Genomic DNA, 16,192 nt, shown 5'->3' with positions numbered 1-16,192 from the left:
TGAGTGTATGTCAGGGTGTTTGTCACTGTTTTCACTGTCTCACTGGGATCCTGATAGCCAGGCCTCAGTGCTCATAGTGAAAACACTATGTTTTCAGTATATTTGTTATGTGTCACTGGGATCCTGCTGGTCAGGACCCCAGTGCTCATAAGTTTGTGGCCTATATGTATGTGTCACTGGGACCCTGTCACACAGGGCCCCAGTGCTCATAGGTGTGCATGTATATGTTCCCTGTGTGGTGCCTAACTGTCTCACTGAGGCTCTGCTAACCAGAACCTCAGTGGTTATGCTCTCTCATTACTTCCAAATTGTCACTGACAGGCTAGTGACCATTTTTACCAATTTACATTGGCTTACTGGAACACCCTTATAATTCCCTAGTATATGGTACTGAGGTACCCAGGGTATTGGGGTTCCAGGAGATCCCTATGGGCTGCAGCATTTCTTTTGCCACCCATAGGGAGCTCTGACAATTCTTACACAGGCCTGCCACTGCAGCCTGAGTGAAATAACGTCCACGTTATTTCACAGCCATTTTACACTGCACTTAAGTAACTTATAAGTCACCTATATGTCTAACCTTTACCTGGTAAAGGTTAGGTGCAAAGTTACTTAGTGTGAGGGCACCCTGGCACTAGCCAAGGTGCCCCCACATTGTTCAGGGCCAATTCCCTGAACTTTTTGAGTGCGGGGACACCATTACCCGCGTGCACTACAAATAGGTCACTACCTATATGTAGCTTCACAATGGTAACTCCGAATATGGCCATGTAACATGTCTATGATCATGGAATTGCCCCCTCTATGCCATCCTGGCATAGTTGGCACAATCCCATAGTCCCAGTGGTCTGTAGCACAGACCCTGGTACTGCCAAACTGCCCTTCCTGGGGTTTCACTGCAGCTGCTGCTGCTGCCAACCCCTCAGACAGGCATCTGCCCTCCTGGGGTCCAGCCAGGCCTGGCCCAGGATGGCAGAACAAAGAACTTCCTCTGAGAGAGGGTGTGACACCCTCTCCCTTTGGAAAATGGTGTGAAGGCAGGGGAGGAGTAGCTTCCCCCAGCCTCTGGAAATGCTTTGTTGGGCACAGAGGTGCCCAATTCTGCATAAGCCAGTCTACACCGGTTCAGGGACCCCTTAGCCCCTGCTCTGGTGCGAAACTGGACAAAGGAAAGGGGAGTGACCACTCCCCTGACCTGCACCTCCCCTGGGAGGTGTCCAGAGCTCCTCCAGTGTGCTCCAGACCTCTGCCATCTTGGAAACAGAGGTGCTGCTGGCACACTGGACTGCTCTGAGTGGCCAGTGCCACCAGGTGACGTCAGAGACTCCTTGTGATAGGCTCCTTCAGGTGTTAGTAGCCTCTCCTCTCTCCTAGGTAGCCAAACCCTCTTTTCTGGCTATTTAGGGTCTCTGTCTCTGGGGAAACTTGAGATAACGAATGCAAGAGCTCATCCGAGTTCCTCTGCATCTCCCTCTTCACCTTCTGATAAGGAAACGACCGCTGACCGCGCTGGAAGCCTGCAAACCTGCAACATAGTAGCAAAGACGACTACTGCAACTCTGTAACGCTGATCCTGCCGCCTTCTCGACTGTTTTCCTGCTTGTGCATGCTGTGGGGGTAGCCTGCCTCCTCTCTGCACCAGAAGCTCCGAAGAAATCTCCCGTGGGTCGACGGAATCTTCCCCCTGCAACCGCAGGCACCAAAAAGCTGCATTACCGGTCCCTTGGGTCTCCTCTCAGCACGACGAGCGAGGTCCCTCGAATCCAGCGACTCTGTCCAAGTGACCCCCACAGTCCAGTGACTCTTCAGTCCAAGTTTGGTGGAGGTAAGTCCTTGCCTCACCTCGCTGGGCTGCATTGCTGGGAACCGCGACTTTGCAGCTACTCCGGCCCCTGTGCACTTCCGGCGGAAATCCTTTGTGCATAGCCAAGCCTGGATCCACGGCACTCTAACCTGAATTGCACGACTTTCTAAGTTGGTCTCCGGCGACGTGGGACTCCTTTGTGCAACTTCGGCGAGCACCGTTTCACGCATCTTCGTAGTGCCTGTTTCTGGCACTTCTCCGGGTGCTACCTGCTTCAGTGAGGGCTCTTTGTCTTGTTCGACGTCCCCTCTCTCTTCAGGTCCAATTTGCGACCTCCTGGTCCCTCCTGGGCCCCAGCAGCGTCCAAAAACGCCAAACGCACGATTTGCGCCTAGCAAGGCTTGTTGGCGTCCTTTCGGCGGGAAAACACTTCTGCACGACTCTCCACGGCGGGAGGAATCCGTCCACCAAAGGGGAAGTCTCTAGCCCTTTTCGTTCCTGCAGAAACCTCAGCTTCTTCTGTCCAGTAGAAGCTTCTTTGCACCCGCAGCTGGCATTTCCTGGGCATCTGCCCATCTCCGACTTGCTTGTGACTTTTGGACTTGGTCCCCTTGTTCCACAGGTACCCTAGATTGGAAATCCACAGTTGTTGCATTGCTGGTTTGTGTCTTTCCTGCATTATTCCTCTAACACGACTACTTTGTCCTTAGGGGAACTTTAGTGCACTTTGCACTCACTTTTCAGGGTCTTGGGGAGGGTTATTTTGCTAACTCTCACTATTTTCTAATAGTCCCAGCGACCCTCTACAAGGTCACATAGGTTTGGGGTCCATTCGTGGTTCGCATTCCACTTTTGGAGTATATGGTTTGTGTTGCCCCTATCCCTATGTTTCCCCATTGCATCCTAATGTAACTATACATTGTTTGCACTGTTTTCTAAGACTATACTGCATATTTTTGCTATTGTGTATATATATCTTGTGTATATTTCCTATCCTCTCACTGAGGGTACACTCTAAGATACTTTGGCATATTGTCATAAAAATAAAGTACCTTTATTTTTAGTATAACTGTGTATTGTGTTTTCTTATGATATTGTGCATATGACACTAAGTGGTACTGTAGTAGCTTCACACGTCTCCTAGTTCAGCCTAAGCTGCTCTGCTAAGCTACCATTATCTATCAGCCTAAGCTGCTAGACACCCTATACACTAATAAGGGATAACTGGGCCTGGTGCAAGGTGCAAGTACCCCTTGGTACTCACTACAAGCCAGTCCAGCCTCCTACATTGGTTGTGCAGTGGTGGAATAAGTGCTTGAGACTACTTACCACTCTTGTCATTGTACTTTTCATAAGAGAAAAATATACAAAACAAGGTCAGTGTATATACACATAGCCAAAAAGTTTTGCATTTCCTCTTTTCACTCTTTTCTAAGTGCTGAAAAGTACTTCTAAACTTTCAAAAAGTTCTTAAAAGTTTAAAAAGTTTTTTTCTGTCTTTCCAAAAAGTTCTGAAAACTTTTTTCTCTTTGTCTATCACTTTAACTCTCTCTAAAAATGTCTGGCACAGGCCAAAATGTTGAACTGTCCAAACTTGCATATGATCACCTTAGCTGGAAAGGAGCAAGGAGTCTCTGCATAGAGAGAGGTTTGAGTGTAGGGAAGAATCCTTCCTTAGAACTTTTAATTAACATGCTTAGAGTACAGGATAAGGCCATAAGTGCCCAATCTGGTGAAAAAGTAGCTAATGGTTCACAATCTGATCCAGGGACTCCCCCAGGAAAAGATTCAGGAAAGAAACTTCTCAGCCTGCCCATTACTAGACAGTCTAGCATAGTTGGTACAGAGGTTGAATCACACCATACTGATGGTGTGCTCTCACATTATACTGTTAGCCAAGCTGTTAGGGTGCCCTCTGTAAGAGACAGGTCTCCTTCTGTTCATTCCCATCATACCTCTGTATCTAGAAATGTCCCTCCCACCCACCCTGATGACAGATTGTTAGAAAGGGAGCTCAATAGATTGAGAGTGGAACAAACCAGACTGAAGCTCAAGAAGCAACAGCTGGATTTGGATAGACAGTCTTTAGAATTAGAGAAGGAAAGACAGAAGTTGGGTTTAGATACCCATGGTGGCAGCAGCAGTATTCCCCATAGTCATCCTGCAAAAGAGCAGGATTCCAGGAATCTGCACAAGATAGTTCCCCCTTATAAGGAGGGGGATGACATTAACAAGTGGTTTGCTGCACTTGAGAGGGCCTGTGTTGTACAGGATGTCCCTCAAAGGCAGTGGGCTGCTATCCTATGGCTAGCATTTAGTGGAAAAGGTAGGGATAGGCTCCTTACTGTGAAAGAAAGTGATGCCAATAATTTTACAGTTCTTAAGAATGCACTCCTGGATGGTTATGGCTTAACCACTGAACAGGAGTCCTCACACACCGTACTTGGTGTCATGCTTCATCATCGGACAGCTCCTCGTCAGACCGGCGCTGCAATGTCTGACGGGCTCCCCCCTAAAAAGGGGGGGCTCTTTGCCGGAGATCTTTAGTTTTTGCCGATGATGCCGCGGAGCCAAGTATGGGTCCGTGGGGAAGGGAAGTACAGGAATAAAGGATAAGATTGGCTCAGGACCCTCACTAAATGATTTATTCTTTGATGTTGGGAAATGGCCAAGATTAAAAAAAATGGCAAGGGAGTGAAGATTGAGGTAATGCTCAGACACTCACACAAGACAATTCAATGCAGGAAGTCGGTAATTATCCGAAATTCCTTAATATGTGGTCGACATGTTTCGCGTCTTGATATGGTCTCAACAGGATCCTACGACGCTTCTTCAGGACCTATTAAATAATTGGACTTCTTCAATCGAAACCCAGGTGAAAAAAAAGAAAAAATTATATATATAGACTCCTGCAATCTATCGTTTACAGTCAAAACGTCGTCAGTCACTTACTAGGATAGAACAGGACTGGCTTTTTCCTATCAGTCACCCATCTCCACTAGAGAAAGGGCTTCATGGGATCACGTAGGCCTGATGCCCAATACACAAACAATTTGTGTGCGTATCGGTGTCAAACGCAGCACCTACCCTCAGGCTCCGTTCCCGAATGAGGGAGGGTCCTGAGCCAATCTTATCCTTTATTCCTGTACTTCCCTTCCCCACGGACCCATACTTGGCTCCGCGGCATCATCGGCAAAAACTAAAGATCTCCGGCAAAGAGCCCCCCCTTTTTAGGGGGGAGCCCGTCAGACATTGCAGCGCCGGTCTGACGAGGAGCTGTCCGATGATGAAGCATGACACCAAGTACGGTGTGTGAGGACTCTTGCTCCTGATGATCAGGACTCCTTTACTTCCTCTCCCTATTCTTTTGGAACAGTGTATCTTATTCTATTATCAGGTTCTTTGGAGGATATACACTGGACCATAAATCCTCCCATCCCCTCCTTTTTTTGAATTAACCACTGAACAGTACAGGATAAAGTTCAGAGAGACCAAAAAGGAGTCTTCACAAGACTGGGTTGATTTCATTGACCATTCAGTGAAGGCCTTGGAGGGGTGGTTACATGGCAGTAAAGTTACTGATTATGAAAGCCTGTATAACACAATCCTGAGAGAGCATATACTTAATAATTGTGTGTCTGATTTGTTGCACCAGTACCTGGTAGACTCTGATCTGACCTCTCCCCAAGAATTGGGAAAGAAGGCAGACAAATGGGTCAGAACAAAGGTGAACAGAAAAGTTCATACAGGGGGTGACAAAGATGGCAATAAGAAGAAAGATGGTGAAAAATCTCAAGATAAGCATGGGGATAAGGGTAAAACCAAAGATCCCACTTCAAATCTTAAACACTCTTCAGAGGGTGGGGATAAAACAAATTCTTCCTCTTCTTCCCAACCTGCACACATTAAAAAGCCTTGGTGCTTTGTGTGTAAAAACAGAGGCCATAGGCCAGGGGATAAGTCCTGTCCAGGTAAACCCCCTGAGCCTACCACCACTAATACATCAAGCTCTAGTGCCCCTAGCAGTAGTGGTACTAGTGGTGGGACTGCTGGCAACAGTCAAGCAAAGGGTGTAGTTGGGTTCACTTATGGGTCCATAGTGGAAACTGATGTAATCAGTCCCAAGACAGTTTCTGGCACACCTAGTGGCATTGGCCTTGCCACACTGGATGCTTGTCCCCTTACAATGGATAAGTACAAGCAGACAGTTTCAATAAATGGTGTTGAGGCCTTGGCCTACAGGGACACAGGTGCCAGTTTCACTTTGGTGACTGAAAACCTAGTGCACCCTGATCAACACATCATTGGACAACAGTATAAGATTATTGATGTCCATAACTCCACTAAGTTTCTTCCCTTAGCTATAATTCAGTTTAGTTGGGGTGGAGTTACTGGCCCTAAGCAGGTGGTGGTATCACCTAGCTTACCTGTAGACTGTCTCTTAGGTAATGACCTAGAGGCCTCAGGTTGGGCTGATGTAGAGTTTTATGCCCATGCAGCCATGCTGGGCATCCCTGAGGAATTGTTCCCTCTCATTTCAAGTGAAATGAAAAAGCAAAGGAGAGAAGGCCTGAAAACTCAGGATCCCTCTCCATCAACAGGTAAAAAGGGTATCACAGTATCCCCTAACCACCCTACCATTCAGGATACCATTCCTGTGGTGGGAGAAACCTCTCCTGGGGTGGCACCTGTTCCAAGGGAATCATCAGCTGGCAAAGCTGGACTCCCTGAGGTGGAAGTACCTCTCTGTGGGATAACTAACATTGGTGAGAAAAACAGCACCATTTTAGTTAACATGGAGCATCCCTCCAACACTCCCAGAGAAACTTTAGTGCAGAAACCCTGCACTACCTCACAACACTTAGGACAGCATCCCTGCCCTAGTGTGGAGCTCATAGGACAGCATCCCTGCCCTGCTCCAACTCAAGAGAAACAGCATCCCTGTTCTCTCTTCCAGCCAGATGGACAAAGATATGCCCAGCTATGGCTTTTCTGAGACAGCATCCCTGTCTGGCATTTCCATCACTACAAATAGGTTCAGTGGACAATTCCCACTGCTCTAAACTAAAACTTACTGATAGAAACTCTGAAAATACATCTTCACATTGTTGCTTAGCTAAAAAACTTCAAACAGGGTGGTTTACATCCCCACAGGGAAGTAACCAAATAGTGGATGATAAAGGGAGTAACCAGTCTATTGCAGAGCTACTCTCTACTTATCACCACTTAGACAATAAAGTCTCAACTGGCCAAGGTTAGCCTTATTGTCCTTCGTTTGGGGGGGGGGGGTTGTGTGAGAAGGTAGCCTCTTTCTAGCCTTGTTACCCCCACTTTTGGCCTGTTTGTGAGTGTATGTCAGGGTGTTTGTCACTGTTTTCACTGTCTCACTGGGATCCTGATAGCCAGGCCTCAGTGCTCATAGTGAAAACACTATGTTTTCAGTATGTTTGTTATGTGTCACTGGGATCCTGCTGGTCAGGACCCCAGTGCTCATAAGTTTGTGGCCTATATGTATGTGTCACTGGGACCCTGTCACACAGGGCCCCAGTGCTCATAGGTGTGCATGTATATGTTCCCTGTGTGGGGCCTAACTGTCTCACTGAGGCTCTGCTAACCAGAACCTCAGTGGTTATGCTCTCTCATTACTTCCAAATTGTCACTGACAGGCTAGTGACCATTTTTACCAATTTACATTGGCTTACTGGAACACCCTTATAATTCCCTAGTAAATGGTACTGAGGTACCCAGGGTATTGGGGTTCCAGGAGATCCCTATGGGCTGCAGCATTTCTTTTGCCACCCATAGGGAGCTCTGACAATTCTTACACAGGCCTGCCACTGCAGCCTGAGTGAAATAACGTCCACGTTATTTCACAGCCATTTTACACTGCACTTAAGTAACTTATAAGTCACCTATATGTCTAACCTTTACCTGGTAAAGGTTAGGTGCAAAGTTACTTAGTGTGAGGGCACCCTGGCACTAGCCAAGGTGCCCCCACATTGTTCAGGGCCAATTCCCTGAACTTTGTGAGTGCGGGGACACCATTACCCGCGTGCACTACATATAGGTCACCACCTATATGTAGCTTCACAATGGTAACTCCGAATATGGCCATGTAACATGTCTATGATCATGGAATTGCCCCCTCTATGCCATCCTGGCATAGTTGGCACAATCCCATGGTCCCAGTGGTCTGTAGCACAGACCCTGGTACTGCCAAACTGCCCTTCCTGGGGTTTCACTGCAGCTGCTGCTGCTGCCAACCCCTCAGACAGGCATCTGCCCTCCTGGGGTCCAGCCAGGCCTGGCCCAGGATGGCAGAACAAAGAACTTCCTCTGAGAGAGGGTGTGACACCCTCTCCCTTTGGAAAATGGTGTGAAGGCAGGGGAGGAGTAGCCTCCCCCAGCCTCTGGAAATGCTTTGTTGGGCACAGAGGTGCCCAATTCTGCATAAGCCAGTCTACACCGGTTCAGGGACCCTTAGCCCCTGCTCTGGTGCGAAACTGGACAAAGGAAAGGGGAGTGACCACTCCCCTGACCTGCACCTCCCCTGGGAGGTGTCCAGAGCTCCTCCAGTGTGCTCCAGACCTCTGCCATCTTGGAAACAGAGGTGCTGCTGGCACACTGGACTGCTCTGAGTGGCCAGTGCCACCAGGTGACGTCAGAGACTCCTTGTGATAGGCTCCTTCAGGTGTTAGTAGCCTCTCCTCTCTCCTAGGTAGCCAAACCCTCTTTTCTGGCTATTTAGGGTCTCTGTCTCTGGGGAAACTTGAGATAACGAATGCAAGAGCTCAGCCGAGTTCCTCTGCATCTCCCTCTTCACCTTCTGATAAGGAAACGACCACTGACCGCGCTGGAAGCCTGCAAACCTGCAACATAGTAGCAAAGACGACTACTGCAACTCTGTAACACTGATCCTGCCGATTTCTCGACTGTTTTCCTGCTTGTGCATGCTGTGGGGGTAGCCTGCCTCCTCTCTGCACCAGAAGCTCCGAAGAAATCTCCCGTGGGTCGACGGAATCTTCCCCCTGCAACCGCAGGCACCAAAAAGCTGCATTACCGGTCCCTTGGGTCTCCTCTCAGCACGACGAGCGAGGTCCCTCGAATCCAGCGACTCTGTCCAAGTGACCCCCACAGTCCAGTGACTCTTCAGTCCAAGTTTGGTGGAGGTAAGTCCTTGCCTCACCTCGCTGGGCTGCATTGCTGGGAACCGCAACTTTTGCAGCTACTCCGGCCTCTGTGCACTTCCGGCAGAAATCCTTCATGCACAGCCAAGCCTGGGTCCACGGCACTCTAACCTGCATTGCACAACTTTCTAAGTTGGTCTCCGGCGACGTGGGACTCCTTTGTGCAACTTCGGCGAGCACCGTTTCACGCATCCTCGTAGTGCCTGTTTCTGGCACTTCTCCGGGTGCTACCTGCTTCAGTGAGGGCTCGTTGTCTTGTTCGATGTCCCCTCTCTCTTCAGGTCCAATTTGCGACCTCCTGGTCCCTCCTGGGCCCCAGCAGCGTCCAAAAACGCCAAACGCACGATTTGCGCCTAGCAAGGCTTGTTGGCGTCCTTTCGGCGGGAAAACACTTCTGCACAACTCTCCACGGCGGGCGGGATCCGTTCACCAAAGGGGAAGTTTCTAGCCCTTTTCGTTCCTGCAGAAACCTCAGCTTCTTCTGTCCAGTAGAAGCTTCTTTGCACCCGCAGCTGGCATTTCCTGGGCATCTGACCATCTCCGACTTGCTTGTGACTTTTGGACTTGGTCCCCTTGTTCCACAGGTACCCTAGATTGGAAATCCACAGTTGTTGCATTGCTGGTTTGTGTCTTTCCTGCATTATTCCTCTAACACGACTACTTTGTCCTTAGGGGAACTTTAGTGCACTTTGCACTCACTTTTCAGGGTCTTGGGGAGGGATATTTTGCTAACTCTCACTATTTTCTAATAGTCCCAGCGACCCTCTACAAGGTCACATAGGTTTGGGGTCCATTCGTGGTTCGCATTCCACTTTTGGAGTATATGGTTTGTGTTGCCCCTATCCCTATGTTTCCCCATTGCATCCTATTGTAACTATACATTGTTTGCACTGTTTTCTAAGACTATACTGCATATTTTTGCTATTGTGTATATATATCTTGTGTATATTTCCTATCCTCTCACTGAGGGTACACTCTAAGATACTTTGGCATATTGTCATAAAAATAAAGTACCTTTATTTTTAGTATAACTGTGTATTGTGTTTTCTTATGATATTGTGCATATGACACTAAGTGGTACTGTAGTAGCTTCACCCGTCTCCTAGTTCAGCCTAAGCTGCTCTGCTAAGCTACCATTATCTATCAGCCTAAGCTGCTAGACACCCTATACACTAATAAGGGATAATTGGGCCTGGTGCAAGGTGCAAGTACCCCTTGGTACTCACTACAAGCCAGTCCAGCCTCCTACATTGGTTGTGCAGTGGTGGGATAAGTGCTTGAGACTACTTACCACTCTTGTCATTGTACTTTTCATAAGAGAAAAATATACAAAACAAGGTCAGTGTATATACACATAGCCAAAAAGTTTTGCATTTCCTCTTTTCACTCTTTTCTAAGTGCTGAAAAGTACTTCTAAACTTTCAAAAAGTTCTTAAAAGTTTAAAAAGTTTTTTTCTGTCTTTCCAAAAAGTTCTGAAAACTTTTTTCTCTTTGTCTATCACTTTAACTCTCTCTAAAAATGTCTGGCACAGGCCAAAATGTTGAACTGTCCAAACTTGCATATGATCACCTTAGCTGGAAAGGAGCAAGGAGTCTCTGCATAGAGAGAGGTTTGAGTGTAGGGAAGAATCCTTCCTTAGAACTTTTAATTAACATGCTTAGAGTACAGGATAAGGCCATAAGTGCCCAATCTGGTGAAAAAGTAGCTAATGGTTCACAATCTGATCCAGGGACTCCCCCAGGAAAAGATTCAGGAAAGAAACTTCTCAGCCTGCCCATTACTAGACAGTCTAGCATAGTTGGTACAGAGGTTGAATCACACCATACTGATGGTGTGCTCTCACATTATACTGTTAGCCAAGCTGTTAGGGTGCCCTCTGTAAGAGACAGGTCTCCTTCTGTTCATTCCCATCATACCTCTGTATCTAGAAATGTCCCTCCCACCCACCCTGATGACAGATTGTTAGAAAGGGAGCTCAATAGATTGAGAGTGGAACAAACCAGACTGAAGCTCAAGAAGCAACAGCTGGATTTGGATAGACAGTCTTTAGAATTAGAGAAGGAAAGACAGAAGTTGGGTTTAGATACCCATGGTGGCAGCAGCAGTATTCCCCATAGTCATCCTGCAAAAGAGCAGGATTCCAGGAATCTGCACAAGATAGTTCCCCCTTATAAGGAGGGGGATGACATTAGCAAGTGGTTTGCTGCACTTGAGAGGGCCTGTGTTGTACAGGATGTCCCTCAAAGGCAGTGGGCTGCTATCCTATGGCTATCATTTAGTGGAAAAGGTAGGGATAGGCTCCTTACTGTGAAAGAAAGTGATGCCAATAATTTTACAGTTCTTAAGAATGCACTCCTGGATGGTTATGGCTTAACCACTGAACAGTACAGGATAAAGTTCAGAGAGACCAAAAAGGAGTCTTCACAAGACTGGGTTGATTTCATTGACCATTCAGTGAAGGCCTTGGAGGAGTGGTTACATGGCAGTAAAGTTAGTGATTATGAAAGCCTGTATAACACAATCCTGAGAGAGCATATACTTAATAATTGTGTGTCTGATTTGTTGCACCAGTACCTGGTAGACTCTGATCTGACCTCTCCCCAAGAATTGGGAAAGAAGGCAGACAAATGGGTCAGAACAAGGGTGAACAGAAAAGTTCATACAGGGGGTGACAAAGATGGCAATAAGAAGAAAGATGGTGAAAAATCTCAAGATAAGCATGGGGATAAGGGTAAAACCAAAGATCCCACTTCAAATCTTAAACACTCTTCAGAGGGTTGGGATAAAACAAATTCTTCCTCTTCTTCCCAACCTGCACACATTAAAAAGCCTTGGTGCTTTGTGTGTAAAAACAGAGGCCATAGGCCAGGGGATAAGTCCTGTCCAGGTAAACCCCCTGAGCCTACCACCACTAATACATCAAGCTCTAGTGCCCCTAGCAGTAGTGGTACTAGTGGTGGGACTGCTGGCAACAGTCAAGCAAAGGGTGTAGTTGGGTTCACTTATGGGTCCATAGTGGAAACTGATGTAATCAGTCCCAAGACAGTTTCTGGCACACCTAGTGGCATTGGCCTTGCCACACTGGATGCTTGTCCCCTTACAATGGATAAGTACAAGCAGACAGTTTCAATAAATGGTGTTGAGGCCTTGGCCTACAGGGACACAGGTGCCAGTTTCACTTTGGTGACTGAAAACCTAGTGCACCCTGATCAACACATCATTGGACAACAGTATAAGATTATTGATGTCCATAACTCCACTAAGTTTCTTCCCTTAGCTATAATTCAGTTTAGTTGGGGTGGAGTTACTGGCCCTAAGCAGGTGGTGGTATCACCTAGCTTACCTGTAGACTGTCTCTTAGGTAATGACCTAGAGGCCTCAGGTTGGGCTGATGTAGAGTTTTATGCCCATGCAGCCATGCTGGGCATCCCTGAGGAATTGTTCCCTCTCATTTCAAGTGAAATGAAAAAGCAAAGGAGAGAAGGCCTGAAAACTCAGGATCCCTCTCCATCAACAGGTAAAAAGGGTATCACAGTATCCCCTAACCACCCTACCATTCAGGATACCATTCCTGTGGTGGGAGAAACCTCTCCTGGGGTGGCACCTGTTCCAAGGGAATCATCAGCTGGCAAAGCTGGACTCCCTGAGGTGGAAGTACCTCTCTGTGGGATAACTAACATTGGTGAGAAAAACAGCACCATTTTAGTTAACATGGAGCATCCCTCCAACCCTCCCAGAGAAACTTTAGTGCAGAAACCCTGCACTACCTCACAACACTTAGGACAGCATCCCTGCCCTAGTGTGGAGCTCATAGGACAGCATCCCTGCCCTGCTCCAACTCAAGAGAAACAGCATCCCTGTTCTCTCTTCCAGCCAGATGGACAAAGATATGCCCAGCTATGGCTTTTCTGAGACAGCATCCCTGTCTGGCATTTCCATCACTACAAATAGGTTCAGTGGACAATTCCCACTGCTCTAAACTAAAACTTACTGATAGAAACTCTGAAAATACATCTTCACATTGTTGCTTAGCTAAAAAACTTCAAACAGGGTGGTTTACATCCCCACAGGGAAGTAACCAAATAGTGGATGATAAAGGGAGTAACCAGTCTATTGCAGAGCTACTCTCTACTTATCACCACTTAGACAATAAAGTCTCAACTGGCCAAGGTTAGCCTTATTGTCCTTCGTTTGGGGGGGGGGTTGTGTGAGAAGGTAGCCTCTTTCTAGCCTTGTTACCCCCACTTTTGGCCTGTTTGTGAGTGTATGTCAGGGTGTTTGTCACTGTTTTCACTGTCTCACTGGGATCCTGATAGCCAGGCCTCAGTGCTCATAGTGAAAACACTATGTTTTCAGTATGTTTGTTATGTGTCACTGGGATCCTGCTGGTCAGGACCCCAGTGCTCATAGGTTTGTGGCCTATATGTATGTGTCACTGGGACCCTGTCACACAGGGCCCCAGTGCTCATAGGTGTGCATGTATATGTTCCCTGTGTGGTGCCTAACTGTCTCACTGAGGCTCTGCTAACCAGAACCTCAGTGGTTATGCTCTCTCATTACTTCCAAATTGTCACTGACAGGCTAGTGACCATTTTTACCAATTTACATTGGCTTACTGGAACACCCTTATAATTCCCTAGTAAATGGTACTGAGGTACCCAGGGTATTGGGGTTCCAGGAGATCCCTATGGGCTGCAGCATTTCTTTTGCCACCCATAGGGAGCTCTGACAATTCTTACACAGGCCTGCCACTGCAGCCTGAGTGAAATAACGTCCACGTTATTTCACAGCCATTTTACACTGCACTTAAGTAACTTATAAGTCACCTATATGTCTAACCTTTACCTGGTAAAGGTTAGGTGCAAAGTTACTTAGTGTGAGGGCACCCTGGCACTAGCCAAGGTGCCCCCACATTGTTCAGGGCCAATTCCCTGAACTTTGTGAGTGCGGGGACACCATTACCCGCGTGCACTACATATAGGTCACCACCTATATGTAGCTTCACAATGGTAACTCCGAATATGGCCATGTAACATGTCTATGATCATGGAATTGCCCCCTCTATGCCATCCTGGCATAGTTGGCACAATCCCATGGTCCCAGTGGTCTGTAGCACAGACCCTGGTACTGCCAAACTGCCCTTCCTGGGGTTTCACTGCAGCTGCTGCTGCTGCCAACCCCTCAGACAGGCATCTGCCCTCCTGGGGTCCAGCCAGGCCTGGCCCAGGATGGCAGAACAAAGAACTTCCTCTGAGAGAGGGTGTGACACCCTCTCCCTTTGGAAAATGGTGTGAAGGCAGGGGAGGAGTAGCCTCCCCCAGCCTCTGGAAATGCTTTGTTGGGCACAGAGGTGCCCAATTCTGCATAAGCCAGTCTACACCGGTTCAGGGACCCCTTAGCCCCTGCTCTGGCGCGAAACTGGACAAAGGAAAGGGGAGTGACCACTCCCCTGACCTGCACCTCCCCTGGGAGGTGTCCAGAGCTCCTCCAGTGTGCTCCAGACCTCTGCCATCTTGGAAACAGAGGTGCTGCTGGCACACTGGACTGCTCTGAGTGGCCAGTGCCACCAGGTGACGTCAGAGACTCCTTGTGATAGGCTCCTTCAGGTGTTAGTAGCCTCTCCTCTCTCCTAGGTAGCCAAACCCTCTTTTCTGGCTATTTAGGGTCTCTGTCTCTGGGGAAACTTGAGATAACGAATGCAAGAGCTCAGCCGAGTTCCTCTGCATCTCCCTCTTCACCTTCTGATAAGGAAACGACCACTGACCGCGCTGGAAGCCTGCAAACCTGCAACATAGTAGCAAAGACGACTACTGCAACTCTGTAACACTGATCCTGCCGCCTTCTCGACTGTTTTCCTGCTTGTGCATGCTGTGGGGGTAGCCTGCCTCCTCTCTGCACCAGAAGCTCCGAAGAAATCTCCCGTGGGTCGACGGAATCTTCCCCCTGCAACCGCAGGCACCAAAAAGCTGCATTACCGGTCCCTTGGGTCTCCTCTCAGCACGACGAGCGAGGTCCCTCGAATCCAGCGACTCTGTCCAAGTGACCCCCACAGTCCAGTGACTCTTCAGTCCAAGTTTGGTGGAGGTAAGTCCTTGCCTCACCTCGCTGGGCTGCATTGCTGGGAACCGCAACTTTTGCAGCTACTCCGGCCTCTGTGCACTTCCGGCAGAAATCCTTCATGCACAGCCAAGCCTGGGTCCACGGCACTCTAACCTGCATTGCACGACTTTCTAAGTTGGTCTCCGGCGACGTGGGACTCCTTTGTGCAACTTCGGCGAGCACCGTTTCACGCATCCTCGTAGTGCCTGTTTCTGGCACTTCTCCGGGTGCTACCTGCTTCAGTGAGGGCTCTTTGTCTTGTTCGATGTCCCCTCTCTCTTCAGGTCCAATTTGCGACCTCCTGGTCCCTCCTGGGCCCCAGCAGCGTCCAAAAACGCCAAACGCACGATTTGCGCCTAGCAAGGCTTGTTGGCATCCTTTCGGCGGGAAAACACTTCTGCACAACTCTCCACGGCGGGAGGGATTCGTTCACCAAAGGGGAAGTCTCTAGCCCTTTTTGTTCCTGCAGAAACCTCAGCTTCTTCTGTCCAGTAGAAGCTTCTTTGCACCCGCAGCTGGCATTTCCTGGGCATCTGACCATCTCCGACTTGCTTGTGACTTTTGGACTTGGTCCCCTTGTTCCACAGGTACCCTAGATTGGAAATCCACAGTTGTTGCATTGCTGGTTTGTGTCTTTCCTGCATTATTCCTCTAACACGACTACTTTGTCCTTAGGGGAACTTTAGTGCACTTTGCACTCACTTTTCAGGGTCTTGGGGAGGGTTATTTTGCTAACTCTCACTATTTTCTAATAGTCCCAGCGACCCTCTACAAGGTCACATAGGTTTGGGGTCCATTCGTGGTTCGCATTCCACTTTTGGAGTATATGGTTTGTGTTGCCCCTATCCCTATGTTTCCCCATTGCATCCTATTGTAACTATACATTGTTTGCACTGTTTTCTAAGACTATACTGCATATTTTTGCTATTGTGTATATATATCTTGTGTATATTTCCTATCCTCTCACTGAGGGTACACTCTAAGGTACTTTGGCATATTGTCATAAAAATAAAGTACCTTTATTTTTAGTATAACTGTGTATTGTGTTTTCTTATGATATTGTGCATATGACACTAAGTGGTACTGTAGTAGCTTCACCCG

The sequence above is a fragment of the Pleurodeles waltl genome, chromosome 1_2 (genome assembly GCF_031143425.1).
Source record: "Pleurodeles waltl isolate 20211129_DDA chromosome 1_2, aPleWal1.hap1.20221129, whole genome shotgun sequence".
NCBI lineage: Eukaryota > Metazoa > Chordata > Amphibia > Caudata > Salamandridae > Pleurodeles > Pleurodeles waltl.
The sequence above is the reverse complement of the archived record's forward strand: the minus strand, read 5'-3'. Positions refer to the sequence as shown.